This window comes from Nerophis lumbriciformis, linkage group LG12, assembly GCF_033978685.3.
Source record: "Nerophis lumbriciformis linkage group LG12, RoL_Nlum_v2.1, whole genome shotgun sequence".
NCBI lineage: Eukaryota > Metazoa > Chordata > Actinopteri > Syngnathiformes > Syngnathidae > Nerophis > Nerophis lumbriciformis.
In genome coordinates this window covers 8,516,495-8,531,981 of record NC_084559.2, presented here as the reverse complement: position 1 = coordinate 8,531,981, position 15,487 = coordinate 8,516,495, and the positions used below count along the sequence as shown (strand labels likewise).

Sequence of the window (15,487 nt, the reverse complement as noted above, 5' to 3'; positions counted from 1 at the left end):
TGCGTTATAATCAGAGGTGGGTAGAGTAGCCAGAAATTGTACTCAAGTAAGAGTACTGTTACTTTAGAGATTTACTACTCAAGTAAAAGTAAGGTCACCCAAATATTTACTTGAGTAAAAGTAAAAAGTATGTTGTGAAAAAACTACTCAAGTACCGAGTAACTGATGAGTAACCTGTTCGTTTAATGATGACGGCAACAAATAATGCACAAAAACATAAAAATAGCAATGAGCAAATTCAGAGCCAGGAATATCTCTTAAGCAACTAAAACAATAATATATATCAAATAATAATACATTAACATAAATAACATAACATCATAGGCATCCGTCCGTCAGTAGTGACGATGGGTTGCGCCTGGGGGAGTTCATTCTCAATGATTCCTCCCACCGTCGAAGCTGGCGCCAATCGGGTGGAACTTAAGACTGCCAGCTTCCGTGTTGTTTCCTCCCTTTAGGGGGGAGGCTGGAGTGACCTCTCCGTGGCGCAAGCCTGGGCAGAAAGTATGGAGATCTTGGGTTGCCCAGACATCAAGATCCCCCTCTCGGCCGTGACGATGTGGCCCAGAGGAAAGCAAGGCAATACATCTGGCATCGGCTTGGCTGCAGGAGCTGCCGGCAGGGGGTCAGCAATGACACCCAGCCGCCTCAGGGGCTCCACTCCTGATTTTCTGTCTGGGTTTACTCCCATAGCCTTTCCTTCTCCCAAAGGTACCACAAGGCAGCGGGTGGGGTGGGGGCAGGGGGAATGACGACTATTTGACCCATAGATGGGGCAGTGGTTGGCGGATGCGGATAAATAACATAACATAAACATAACATAAATAACATAACATCTGGTTTGGTGGCTGCAAGATTAGGTCACTGCTATTTGCAGATGATGTGGTCCTGATGGCTTCCTCCGGCCAAGATCTTCAGCTCTCACTGGATCGGTTCGCAGCCGAGTGTGAAGCGATTGGGATGGGAATCAGCACCTCCAAGTCCGAGTCCATGGTTCTCTCCCGGAAAAGGGTGGAGTGCCATCTCCGGGTTGGGGAGGAGATCTTGCCCCAAGTGGAGGAGTTCAAGTACCTCGGAGTCTTGTTCACGAGTGGGGGAGGAGTGGATCGTGAGATTGACAGGCGGATCGGTGCGGCGTCTTCAGTAATGCGGACGCTGTATCGATCCGTTGTGGTGAAGAAGGAGCTGAGCCGGAAGGCAAAGCCCTCGATTTACCGGTCGATCTACGTTCCCATCCTCACCTATGGTCATTAGCTTTGGGTCATGACCGAAAGGACAAGATCACGGGTACAAGCGGCCGAAATGAGTTTCCTCCGCCGGGTGGCGGGGCTCTCCCTTAGAGATAGGGTGAGAAGCTCTGTCATTCGGGGGGAGCTCAAAGTAAAGCCGCTGCTCCTCCACATCGAGAAGAGCCAGATGAGGTGGTTCGGGCATCTGGTCAGGATGCCACCCGAACGCCTCCCTAGGAAGGTGTTTCGGGCACGTCCGACCGGTAGGAGGCCACGGGGAAGACCCAGGACACGCTGGGAAGACTATCTCTCCCGGCTGGCCTGGGAACGCCTCGGGATCCCCCGGGAGGAGCTGGACGAAGTGGCTGGGGAGAGGGAAGTCTGGGCTTCCCTGCTTAAGCTGCTGCCCCCGCGACCCGACCTCGGATAAGCGGAAGAAGATGGATGGATGGATGGATGGACATTAACATAAAACAAATTAAGGCAAATTGAGCCATAATAACTTAACAGCACCATAGGCTCAGTAGGCAGAGATTACAAAGGAAAATAACAAGTTAGCCTTTACGCAAACCATAAACTGATAGGTGTGGGCTGCACCTGGGAACACACTGATTGGTGTTTGTATGCATGCATGCGTGCGTGTGTGTGTGTGTGTGTGTGTGTGTGTGTGTGTGTGTGTGTGTGTGTGTGTGTGTGTGTGTGTGTGTGGGATGATGGCCCGAGTGGTAGTGGGAAGACACAACTCAGAGCCCTTTGGTGTGAAAACTGGAGTGAGGCAGGGCAGTGTGCTGGCTCCAGTTCTCTTCAACATCTCCCTCGTCTGTGTCACAACACTGCTACGTAGGGGGATGGAGGAGCAGGCTGGAGTTACCATAGACTTCAGGCTTGATGGTAACCTGTTTAACATCAGGAGGCTACAGGCAACTACCAAGCTGACCTCGGAGACCATCATTGAGCTGCAATACGCCGATGACTGTGCCCTGGTTTTCCATACACCAGAGGCTCTGCAAAACACCCTCTCGGCAGCTGTAACTGCATATACCAGAATGGGACTGACGATCAACACCCAGAAGACAGAGGTACTTTGTCAGTCCAGTGCTGACCTCCCACAAAACCACACAATAACCCTCACAGCAGCTCACGGTGCCCACCTTCAAATACCTGGGGAGCATAATGTCTGACACCTGCTCAATGGATGACGAGATCCAGAACCGCCTCAAGCAAGCATCAGCATCTTTTGGTCGTCTAAGGAGAAGGGTTTTTCAGAACAGCAACCTCAAACTCCACACCAAAGTGCTGGTCTACAGAGCAGTATGCATCACTGCATTACTGTACGGATGTGAGGCATGGACTATCTACAGCCGCCATCTGAGAAGCCTGGACACCTTCCATGTAAGATGTCTGCAGAAGATCCTTGGCATCACATGGAAGGACAGAGTGCCGCACACAGAAGTGCTGGAGAGGGCAGGCAGCTGCAGCGTGGAGTCCATCATGACCCAACATCAACTCAGGTGGTTGGGGCATGTCATCCGAATGCCCAGCCATAGACTCCCACGCAGAATCCTCTATGGTCAGTTACACCTAGGCCAACGCAGTGCTGGTGGGCAGAAGAAGCGGTTCAAAGACCAAATGAAGACCACACTGAAGAGATGCCAGATCAACCCCTCTTCACTGGAGGAACTTGCTTCCTGCCGAGACCTCTGGCGCTCCCACTCCTCACAAGGAGTGGATTATACAGAGGAACAGCGCACACAACACCGTGCAGCAAAGCGCGTGAAGAGGCATGCTCGCCAAGCCACCCCTGCTCCCCCCAGCACCTCTTTCACATGCCCGGTCTGTAACCGCATCTGTGGATCCAGGATCGGACTTTTCAAACATCAGCAGACTCATAAATAAAAGAAGATGGTCATCATCGAATCGATGGACAACCGTAAGCAAGAAGTAAGCAAGTGTGTGTGTGTGTGTGTGTGTGTGTGTGTGTGTGTGTGTGTGTGTGTGTGTGTGTGTGTGTGTGTGTGTGTGTGTGTGTGTGTGTGTGTGTGTCTGTCTATGAGGCTGCAGTGCGTTAATAAATGTCCCCACACGATGTACAGTGATTCATAGCAGGGAAGCTAACATCAGCCTACGGTGACAGCCAAAATATCTACTAACGTTACTTACCGCCATGTGCTTCCTCAAATTTGACGTTGAGTTCATGTAAGCTTAAGCTTGTTGTTGTTTGCCGCTGAAACTTTATGTGCAGTTAATCATGTGACCGCCTGGCTCTGTTTGATCGGTGAAAAGGAGTCAAACGTCACCAGTGACTGCATTTGATTGGTGAAACGGAGTCAAACGTCACCAGTGACTGCATTTGATTGGTGAAACGGAGTCAAACGTCACCAGTGAGTGTATTTGATTGGTGAAACGGAGTCAAACGTCACCAGTGACTGTATTTGATTGGTGAAACGGAGTCAAACGTCACCAGTGACTGCATTTGATTGGTGAAACGGAGTCAAACGTCACCAGTGACTGCATTTGATTGGTGAAACGGAGTCAAACGTCACCAGTGACTGTATTTGATTGGTGAAACGGAGTCAAACGTCACCAGTGAGAGTATTTGATTGGTGAAACAGAGTCAAACGTCACCAGTGAGTGTATTTGATTGGTGAAACGGAGTCAAACGTCACCAGTGAGTGTATTTGATTGGTGAAACAGAGTCAAACGTCACCAGTGACTGTATTTGATTGGTGAAACGGAGTCAAACGTCACCAGTGAGTGTATTTGATTGGTGAAACGGAGTCAAACGTCACCAGTGACTGTATTTGATTGGTGAAACGGAGTCAAACGTCACCAGTGACTGTATTTGATTGGTGAAACGGAGTCAAACGTCACCAGTGACTGTATTTGATTGGTGAAACGGAGTCAAACGTCACCAGTGACTGTATTTGATTGGTGAAACGCAGGCATGTGCTAGATCCTACTTTGAAGGTCTGTCTGACAAACCAAAACAAACAAAGCGTGCATTAACAGATGGATAAAAACCAGTAGCGAGTAGCGAGCTGAATGTAGATAAATGGAGCGGAGTAAAAGTAGCGTTTCTTCTCTATAAATATACTCAAGTAAAAGTAAAAGTATGTTGCATTCAAACTACTCTTAGAAGTACAATTTATCCCAAAAGTTACTCAAGTAGATGTAACGGAGTAAATGTAGCGCGTTACTACCCACCTCTGGTAATAATGAATAAATGAAGTGTTACTTGGTAGTTCTATTCCAGTCTTGGGCAAACAAACATTCCTTTTTCAAGCATCTGACATTAAAACTGTAGTGAAGAATAGGATTTGCTCCACTCTTCTTATATTACCGTAAGTCTTACCACCATTTCAGTGTTTTCTGAAGCTAGAGACTCTGTCCTTTTATAGGGATTTACAGGTCATTACGGGACTCAAATATGTCACTAAAATAGGTTTAGGGTTAGCGGTTAGGGTTAGGGTTAAAATAGAAAGCTATTATGTAAATAAGTTAGGGCGAGGCTCTGATCGGTGTAACAAAAAGGTAGAAGCAAGGGTTAGGTTTGGGTTAGGGTTAGAGTTAGGGTTGGGGTTGAGGTTAGGATTGGGGTTGGGGTTAGGGTTAAAATAGAAAGCTATTATGTAAATAAGTTAGGGAGAGGCTCTGATTGGTGTAAAACAAAGGCAGAAGCAAGGGTTACTGTTAGGGTTAGGGTTAGGGTTGGGGTTATGGTTAGGGTTAAAATAGAAAGCTATTATGTAAATAAGTTAGGGAGAGGCTCTGATCGGTGTAACACAAAGGTAGAAGCAAGGGTTTGGGTTAGGGTTAGGGTTAGGGTTGGGGTTGGGGTTGGGGTTAGGGTTAAAATAGAAAGCGATTATGTAAATAAGTTAGGGCGAGGCTCTGATCAGTGTAACGAAAAGGTAGAAGCAAGGGTTTGGTTAGGGTTGGGGTTGGGGTTGGGGTTAGGGTTAGGGTTAGGGTTGGGGTTGGGGTTGGGGTTAGGGTTAAAATAGAAAGCTATTATGTAAATAAGTTAGGGCGAGGCTCTGATCGGTGTAACACAAAGGTATAAGCAAGGGTTACGGTTAGGGTTAGGGTTGGGGTTGGGGTTAGGGTTAGTGTTAGGGTTGGGGTTGGGGTTAGGGTTAAAATAGAAAGCCATTATGTAAATAAGTTAGGGCGAGGCTCTGATCAGTGTAACAAAAAAGTAGAAGCAAGGGTTAGGTTAGGGTTGGGGTTGGGGTTGGGGTTAGGGTTAGGGTTGGGGTTGGGGTTGGGGTTGGGGTTAGGGTTAGGGTTAAAATAGAAAGCTATTATGTAAAAAAGTTAGGGTGAGGCTCTGATCGGTGTAACAAAAAGGTAGAAGCAAGGGTTAGGCTTAGGGTTGGGGTTGGAGTTGGGGTTAGGGTTAGGGTTAAAATAGAAAGCTATTATGTAAATAAGTTAGGGCGAGGCTCTGATCAGTGTAACACAAAGGTAGAAGCAAGGGTTAAGGATAGGATTGGGGTTGGGGTTGGGGTTAGGGTTAGGGTTAGGGTTAAAATAGAGAGCAATTATGTAAATAAGTTAGGGCGTGGCTCTGATCGGTGTAACACAAAGGTAGAAGCAAGGGTTAAGGATAGGATTGGGGTTGGAGTTAGGGTTAGGGTTAGGGTTGGGGTTGGGGTTAGGGTTAAAATAGAAAGCTATTATGTAAATAAGTTAGGGTGAGGCTCTGATCGGTGTAACAAAAAGGTAGAAGCAAGGGTTAGGCTTAGGGTTGGGGTTGGAGTTGGGGTTAGGGTTAGGGTTAAAATAGAAAGCTATTATGTAAATAAGTTAGGGCGAGGCTCTGATCGGTGTAACACAAAGGTAGAAGCAAGGGTTACGGTTAGGGTTGGGGTTGGAGTTAGGGTTAGCGTTAGGGTTGGGGTTGGGGTTAGGGTTAAAATAGAAAGCTATTATGTAAATAAGTTAGGGCGAGGCTCTGATCAGTGTAACAAAAAGGTAGAAGCAAAGGTTAGGTTAGGGTTGGGGTTGGGGTTGGGGTTAGGGTTATGGTTGGGGTTGGGGTTAGGGTTATAATAGAAAGCTATTATGTAAATAAGTTAGGGCGAGGTTCTGATCGGTGTAACAAAAAGGTAGAAGGAAAGGTTAGGCTTAGGGTTGGGGTTGGAGTTGGGGTTAGGGTTAGGGTTAAAATAGAATCTATTGTGTAAATAAGTTAGGGCGAGGCTCTGATCGGTGTAACACAAAGGTAGAGGCAAGGGTTACGGTTAGGGTTAGGGTTGTGGTTGGGGTTGGGGTTAGGGTTAGGGTTAGGGTTGGGGTTGGGGTTAGGGTTAAAATAGAAAGCTATTATGTAAATACGTTAGGGCGAGGCTCTGCTCGGTGTAACAAAAAGGTAGAAGCAAGGGTTAGGGTTGGGTTTGGGGTTAGGGTTAGGGTTAGGGTTAGGATTAGGGTTAGGATTAGGATTAGGGTTAGGGTTAGGATTAGGGTTTGGGTTAGGGTTAGGATTAGGGTTAGGATTAGGATTAGGGTTAGGGTTAGGCATAGAGCAAAAGAGTTGGTTAGGGTTAGGGCTAGGGTTGCGGGTGGGGTTAGGGTTAGGGTTAGGGTTAAAATATTAAGCTATTATGTAAATAAATTAGGGCGAGGCTCTGATCGGTGTAACACAAAGGTAGAAGCAATGGTTAGGGTTAGGGTTGGGGTTGGGGTTAGGGTTAGGGTTAGGGTTATGGTTAGGGTTAGGGTTGGGGTTAGGGTTAGGGTTAAAATAGAAAGCTATTATATAAATTAGTTAGGGCGAGGCTCTGATCGGTGTAACACAAAGGTAGAAGCAAGGGTTAGGGTTAGGGTTAGGGTTGGGGTTGGGGTTAGGGTTAGGGTTAGGGTTAGGGTTAGGGTTGGGTTAGGGTTAGGGTTAGGGTTAGGATTAAGGTTAGGGTTAGGGTTAAGATTCGGGTTAGGATTAGGATTAGGGTTAGGGTTAGGGTTAGGCATAAAGCAAAAGAGTTGGTTAGGGTTCGGGCTAGGGTTGCGGGTGGGGTTAGGGTTAGGGTTAAAATAGAAAGCTATCATGTAAATAAGTTAGGGCGAGGCTCTGATCGGTGTAACACAAAGGTAGAAGCAAGGGTTAGGGTTAGGGTTAGGGTTGGGTTTGGGGTTAGGGTTAGGGTTATGGTTAGGGTTAGGGTTGGGGTTAGGGTTAAAATAGTAAGCTATTATATAAATAAGTTAGGGCGAGGCTCTGATCGGTGTAACACAAAGGTAGAAGCAAGGGTTAGGGTTAGGGTTAGGGTTGGGGTTAGGGTTGGGGTTAGGGTTAAAATAGGGAGCTATTATGTAAATAAGTTAGGGCGAGGCTCCGATCAGTGTAACAAAAAGGTAGTAGCAAGGGTTAGGTTAGGGTTGGGGTTGGGGTTAGGGTTGGGGTTAGGGTTAAAATAGAAAGCTATTATGTAAATAAGTTAGGGCGAGGCTCTGATCAGTGTAACAAAAATGTAGAAGCAAGGGTTAGGTTAGGGTTGGGGTTGGGTATAGGGTTGGGGTTAGGGTTAAAATAGAAAGCTATTATGTAAATAAATTAGGGCGAGGCTCTGATCGGTGTAACAAAAAGGTAGCAGCAAGGGTTAGGGTTGGGGTTGGGGTTAGGGTTAGGGTTGGGATTAGGGTTAGGATTAGGATTAGGGTTAGGGTTACGCATAAAGAAAAGCGTTGGTTAGAGCTAGGGTTGGGGGTGGGGTTAGGGTTAGGGTTAGGGTTAGGGTTAAAATAGAAAGCTATTATGTAAATAAATTAGGGCGAGGCTCTGATCAGTGTAACAAAAAGGTAGAAGCAAGTGTTGGGGTTAGGGTTGGGGTTAGGATTAGGGTTAGGATTAGGATTTGGGTTAGGGTTAGGATTAGGGTTAGGATTAGGATTAGGATTAGGGTTAGGATTAGGATTAGGATTAGAGTTTGGGTTAGGCATAAAGAAAAAGAGTTGGTTAGGGTTAGGGTTAGGATTAGGGTTAGGGTTAGGATTAGGATTAGGGTTAGGGTTAGGCATAAAGAAAAAGGGTTGGTTAAGGTTAGGGCTAGGGTTGGGGGTGGGGTTAAGGTTAGGGTTAGGGTTAAAATAGAGAGCTATTATGTAAATAAATTAGGGCGAGGCTCTGATCAGTGTAACAAAAATGTAGAAGCAAGGGTTAGGTTAGGTTTGGGGTTGGGGTTAGGGTTAGGGTTGGGGTTAGGGTTGGGTTTAGGATTAGGATTAGGGTTAGGATTAGGATTACGATTAGGATTAGGGTTAGGGTTAGGATTAGGGTTAGGATTAGGATTAGGGTTAGGCGTAAAGAAAAAGAGTTGGTTAGGGTTAGGGCTAGGGTTGGGGGTGGGTTTAGGGTTAGGGTTAGGGTTAAAATAGAAAGCTAATATGTAAATAAGTTAGGGCGAGGCTCTGATCGGTGTAACAAAAAGGTAGAAGCAAGGGTTAGGGTTAGGGTTGGGGTTGGGGTTGGGTTTAGGGTTAGGGTTAAAATAGAGAAGCAATTATGTAAATAAGTTAGGGCGTGGCTATGATCGGTGTGACACAAAGGTAGAAGCAAGGGTTAAGGATAGGATTGCGGTTGGGGTTGGGGTTAGGGTTAGGGTTAGGGTTAAAATAGGAAGCAATTATGTAAATAAGTTAGGGCGTGGCTCTGATCGGTGTAACACAAAGATAGCAGCAAGGGTTAAGGATAGGATTGGGGTTGGGGTTGGGGTTAGGGTTAGGGTTAAAATAGAAAGCTATTTTGTAAATAAGTTAGGGCGAGGCTCTGATCAGTGTAACAAAAATGTAGAAGCAAGGGTTAGGCTAGGGTTGGGGTTGGTGTTAGGGTTGGGGTTAGGGTTAAAATAGAAAGCTATTATGTAAATAAATTAGGGCGAGGTTCTGATCGGTGTAACAAAAAGGTAGAAGCAAGGGTTAGGGTTGGGGTTGGGGTTGGGGTTAGGGTTAGGGTTAGGGTTAAGATTAGGGTTAGGGTTAGGATTAGGATTAGGGTTAGGGTTAGGGTTAGGGTTAAGGTTAGGATTAGGGTTAGGATTAGGATTAGGATTAGGGTTAGGGTTAGGCATAAAAAAAAAAGAGTTGGTTAGGGCTAGGGTTGGGGGTGGGGTTAGGGTTAGGGTTAAGGTTAAAATAGAAAGCTATTATGTAAATAAGTTAGGGCGAGGCTCTGATCAGTGTAACAAAAAGGTAGAAGCAAGGGTTAGGTTAGGGTTGGGGTTGGGGTTGGGGTTAGGGTTGGGGTTAGGGTTGGGGTTAGAGTTGGGGTTAGAGTTGGGGTTAGGATTAGGGTTAGGATTAGGATTAGGGTTAGGGTTAGGATTAGGGTTAGGGTTAGGATTAGGATTAGGGTTAGGGTTAGGGTTAGGGTTAGGCATAAAGAAAAGAGTTGGTTAGGGTTAGGGTTAGGGTTGGGGGTGGGGTTTAGGGTTAGGGTTAAAATAGCAAGCAATTATGTAAATAAGTTAGGGCGTGGCTCTGATCGGTGTAACACAAAGGTAGAAGCAAGGGTTAGGGATAGGATTGGGGTTGGGGTTGGTGTTAGGGTTAGGGTTAAAATAGAAAGCTATTATGTAAATAACTTAGGGCGAGGTTCTGATCGGTGTAACAAAAAGGTAGAAGCAAGGGTTAGGTTTGGGGTTGGGGTGGGGGTTAGGGTTAGGGTTAGGATTAGGGTAGGGTTTAGGGTTAGGGTTAAAATAGCAAGCAATTATGTAAATAAGTTAGGGCGTGGCTCTGATCGGTGTAACACAAAGGTAGAAGCAAGGGTTAGGGATAGGATTGGGGTTGGGGTTGGTGTTAGGGTTAGGGTTAAAATAGAAAGCTATTATGTAAATAACTTAGGGCGAGGTTCTGATCGGTGTAACAAAAAGGTAGAAGCAAGGGTTAGGTTTGGGGTTGGGGTGGGGGTTAGGGTTAGGGTTAGGATTAGGGTTAGGATTAGGATTAGGGTTAGGGTTAGGATTAGGTTTAGGTTTAGGTTTAGGGTTAGGGTTAGGATTAGGATTAGGATTAGGGTTAGGCATAAAGAAAAAGCGTTGGTTAGGGCTAGGGTTGGGGGTGGGGTTAGGGTTAGGGTTAGGGTTAGGGTTAAAATAGAAAGCTATTATGTAAATAAGTTAGGGCGAGGCTCTGATCGGTGTAACAAAAAGGTAGAAGCAAGGGTTAGGGTTAGGGTTAGGATTGGATTTAGGGTTAGGGTTAAAATAGAAAGCAATTATGTAAATAAGTTCGGGCGTGGCTCTGATCGGTGTAACACAAAGGTAGAAGCAAGGGTTAAGGCTAGGGTTGCGGGTGGGGTTAGGGTTAGGGTTAGGGTTAAAATATTAAGCTATTATGTAAATAAGTTAGGGCGAGGCTCTGATCGGTGTAACACAAAGGTAGAAGCAATGGTTAGGGTTAGGGTTAGGGTTGGGGTTGGGGTTAGGGTTAGGGTTAGGGTTAGGATTAAGGTTAGGGTTAAGATTCGGGTTAGGATTAGGATTAGGGTTAGGGTTAGGCATAAAGCAAAAGAGTTGGTTAGGGTTAGGGCTAGGGTTGCGGGTGGGGTTAGGGTTAGGGTTAAAATAGAAAGCTATTATGTAAATAAGTTAGGGCGAGGCTCTGATCGGTGTAACACAAAGGTAGAAGCAAGGGTTAGGGTTAGGGTTAGGGTTGGGGTTGGGGTTAGGGTTAGGGTTATGGATAGGGTTAGGGTTGGGGTTAGGGTTAAAATAGAAAGCTATTATATAAATAAGTTAGGGCGAGGCTCTGATCGGTGTAACACAAAGGTAGAAGCAAGGGTTAGGGTTAGGGTTAGGGTTGGGGTTGGGGTTAGGGTTAAAATAGAAAGCTATTATGTAAATAACTTAGGGCGAGGCTCTGATCAGTGTAACAAAAATGTAGAAGCAAGGGTTAGGTTAGGGTTGGGGTTGGGTTTAGGGTTGGGGTTAGGGTTAAAATAGAAAGCTATTATGTAAATAAATTAGGGCGAGGCTCTGATCGGTGTAACAAAAAGGTAGAAGCAAGGGTTAGGGTTGGGGTTGGGGTTAGGGTTAGGGTTGGGACTAGGGTTAGGATTAGGATTAGGGTTAGGGTTACGCATAAAGAAAAGAGTTGGTTAGAGCTAGGGTTGGGGGTGGGGTTAGGGTTAGGGTTAGGGTTAAAATAGAAAGCTATTATGTAAATAAATTAGGGCGAGGCTCTGATCAGTGTAACAAAAAGGTAGAAGCAAGGGTTAGGTTAGGGTTGGGGTTGGGTATAGGGTTGGGGTTAGGGTTAAAATAGAAAGCTATTATGTAAATAAATTAGGGCGAGGCTCTGATCGGTGTAACAAAAAGGTAGAAGCAAGGGTTAGGGTTGGGGTTGGGGTTAGGGTTAGGGTTGGGATTAGGGTTAGGATTAGGATTAGGGTTAGGGTTACGCATAACGAAAAGAGTTGGTTAGAGCTAGGGTTGGGGGTGGGGTTAGGGTTAGGGTTAGGGTTAAAATAGAAAGCTATTATGTAAATAAATTAGGGCGAGGCTCTGATCAGTGTAACAAAAAGGTAGAAGCAAGGGTTGGGGTTAGGGTTGGGGTTAGGATTAGGGTTAGGATTAGGATTAGGTGTTAGGGTTAGGATTAGGGTTAGGATTAGGATTAGGGTTAGGATTAGGATTAGGATTAGAGTTTGGATTAGGCCTAAACAAAAAGGGTTTGGTTAGGGTTAGGGTTAGGGTTAGGGTTGGGGTTAGGGTTAAAATAGAAAGCTATTATGTAAATAACTTAGGGCGAGGCTCTGATCAGTGTAACAAAAATGTAGAAGCAAGGGTTAGGTTAGGGTTGGGGTTGGGTATAGGGTTGGGGTTAGGGTTAAAATAGAAAGCTATTATGTAAATAAATTAGGGCGAGGCTCTGATCGGTGTAACAAAAAGGTAGAAGCAAGGGTTAGGGTTGGGGTTGGGGTTAGGGTTAGGGTTGGGATTAGGGTTAGGATTAGGATTAGGGTTAGGGTTACGCATAAAGAAAAGAGTTGGTTAGAGCTAGGGTTGGGGGTGGGGTTCGGGTTAGGGTTAGGGTTAGGGTTAAAATAGAAAGCTATTATGTAAATAAATTAGGGCGAGGCTCTGATCAGTGTAACAAAAATGTAGAAGCAAGGTTTAGGTTAGGGTTGGGGTTGGGTATAGGGTTGGGGTTAGGGTTAAAATAGAAAGATATTATGTAAATAAATTAGGGCGAGGCTCTGATCGGTGTAACAAAAAGGTAGAAGCAAGGGTTAGGGTTGGGGTTGGGGTTAGGGTTAGGGTTGGGATTAGGGTTAGGATTAGGATTAGGGTTAGGGTTACGCATAACGAAAAGAGTTGGTTAGAGCTAGGGTTGGGGGTGGGGTTAGGGTTAGGGTTAAAATAGAAAGCTATTATGTAAATAAATTAGGGCGAGGCTCTGATCAGTGTAACAAAAAGGTAGAAGCAAGGGTTGGGGTTAGGGTTGGGGTTACGATTAGGGTTAGGATTAGGATTAGGTGTTAGGGTTAGGATTAGGGTTAGGATTAGGATTAGGATTAGAGTTTGGGTTAGGCATAAAGAAAAAGAGTTGGTTAGGGTTAGGGTTAGGATTAGGGCTAGGGTTAGGATTAGGATTAGGGTTAGGGTTAGGCATAAAGAAAAAGGGTTGGTTAAGGTTAGGGCTAGGGTTGGGGGTGGGGTTAGGGTTAGGGTTAAAATAGAGAGCTATTATGTAAATAAGTTAGGGCGAGGCTCTGATCAGTGTAACAAAAATGTAGAAGCAAGGGTTAGGTTAGGGTTGGGGTTGGGGTTAGGGTTAGGGTTGGGGTTAGGGTTGGGGTTAGGATTAGGATTAGGGTTAGGATTAGGATTAGGATTACGATTACGATTAGTATTAGGATTAGGGTTAGGGTTAGGATTAGGGTTAGGATTAGGATTAGGGTTAGGCGTAAAGAAAAAGAGTTGGTTAGGGTTAGGGCTAGGGTTGGGGTTGGGTTTAGGGTTAGGGTTAGGGTTAAAATAGAAAGCTAATATGTAAATAAGCTGGGCGAGGCTCTGATCGTTGTAACAAAAAGGTAGAAGCAAGGGTTAGGGTTAGGGTTGGGGTTGGGTTTAGGGTTAGGGTTAAAATAGAGAAGCAATTATGTAAATAAGTTAGGGCGTGGCTATGATCGGTGTGACACAAAGTTAGAAGCAAGGGTTAAGGATAGGATTGCGGTTGGGGTTGGGGTTAGGGTTAGGGTTAGGGTTAAAATAGGAAGCAATTATGTAAATAAGTTAGGGCGTGGCTCTGATCGGTGTAACACAAAGATAGCAGCAAGGGTTAAGGATAGGATTGGGGTTGGGGTTGGGGTTAGGGTTAGGGTTAAAATAGAAAGCTATTTTGTAAATAAGTTAGGGCGAGGCTCTGATCAGTGTAACAAAAATGTAGAAGCAAGGGTTAGGTTAGGGTTGGGGTTGGTGTTAGGGTTGGGGTTAGGGTTAAAATAGAAAGCTATTATGTAAATAAATTAGGGCGAGGTTCTGATCGGTGTAACAAAAAGGTAGAAGCAAGGGTTAGGGTTGGGGTTGGGGTTGGGGTTAGGGTTAGGGTTAGGGTTAAGATTAGGGTTAGGGTTAGGATTAGGATTAGGGTTAGGGTTAGGGTTAAGGTTAGGATTAGGGTTAGGATTAGGATTAGGATTAGGGTTAGGGTTAGGCATAAAAAAAAAGAGTTGGTTAGGGCTAGGGTTGGGGGTGGGGTTAGGGTTAGGGTTGGGGTTAGAGTTGGGGTTAGGATTAGGGTTAGGATTAGGATTAGGGTTAGGATTAGGGTTAGGGTTAGGATTAGGATTAGGGTTAGGGTTAGGGTTAGGGTTAGGCATAAAGAAAAGAGTTGGTTAGGGTTAGGGTTAGGGTTGGGGGTGGGGTTTAGGGTTAGGGTTAAAATAGCAAGCAATTATGTAAATAAGTTAGGGCGTGGCTCTGATCGGTGTAACACAAAGGTAGAAGCAAGGGTTAGGGATAGGATTGGGGTTGGGGTTGGTGTTAGGGTTAGGGTTAAAATAGAAAGCTATTATGTAAATAACTTAGGGCGAGGTTCTGATCGGTGTAACAAAAAGGTAGAAGCAAGGGTTAGGTTTGGGGTTGGGGTGGGGGTTAGGGTTAGGGTTAGGATTAGGGTAGGGTTTAGGGTTAGGGTTAAAATAGCAAGCAATTATGTAAATAAGTTAGGGCGTGGCTCTGATCGGTGTAACACAAAGGTAGAAGCAAGGGTTAGGGATAGGATTGGGGTTGGGGTTGGTGTTAGGGTTAGGGTTAAAATAGAAAGCTATTATGTAAATAACTTAGGGCGAGGTTCTGATCGGTGTAACAAAAAGGTAGAAGCAAGGGTTAGGTTTGGGGTTGGGGTGGGGGTTAGGGTTAGGGTTAGGATTAGGGTTAGGATTAGGATTAGGGTTAGGGTTAGGATTAGGTTTAGGTTTAGGTTTAGGGTTAGGGTTAGGATTAGGATTAGGATTAGGGTTAGGCATAAAGAAAAAGCGTTGGTTAGGGCTAGGGTTGGGGGTGGGGTTAGGGTTAGGGTTAGGGTTAGGGTTAAAATAGAAAGCTATTATGTAAATAAGTTAGGGCGAGGCTCTGATCGGTGTAACAAAAAGGTAGAAGCAAGGGTTAGGGTTAGGGTTAGGATTGGATTTAGGGTTAGGGTTAAAATAGAAAGCAATTATGTAAATAAGTTCGGGCGTGGCTCTGATCGGTGTAACACAAAGGTAGAAGCAAGGGTTAAGGCTAGGGTTGCGGGTGGGGTTAGGGTTAGGGTTAGGGTTAAAATATTAAGCTATTATGTAAATAAGTTAGGGCGAGGCTCTGATCGGTGTAACACAAAGGTAGAAGCAATGGTTAGGGTTAGGGTTAGGGTTGGGGTTGGGGTTAGGGTTAGGGTTAGGGTTAGGATTAAGGTTAGGGTTAAGATTCGGGTTAGGATTAGGATTAGGGTTAGGGTTAGGCATAAAGCAAAAGAGTTGGTTAGGGTTAGGGCTAGGGTTGCGGGTGGGGTTAGGGTTAGGGTTAAAATAGAAAGCTATTATGTAAATAAGTTAGGGCGAGGCTCTGATCGGTGTAACACAAAGGTAGAAGCAAGGGTTAGGGTTAGGGTTAGGGTTGGGGTTGGGGTTAGGGTTAGGGTTATGGATAGGGTTAGGGTTGGGGTTAGGGTTAAAATAGAAAGCTATTATATAAATAAGTTAGGGCGAGGCTCTGATCGGTGTAACACAAAGGTAGAAGCAAGGGTTAGGGTTAGGGTTAGGGTTGGGG

General features: G+C 45.4%; 1 protein-coding gene across 3 annotated transcripts in view; it reads left to right on the top strand.

The window, feature by feature from the left end:
• Window positions 1-15,487, top strand: part of ggt1a (gamma-glutamyltransferase 1a) — a 52,544-nt gene that overhangs the window by 11,678 nt on the left and 25,379 nt on the right. The window lies entirely within an intron of this gene.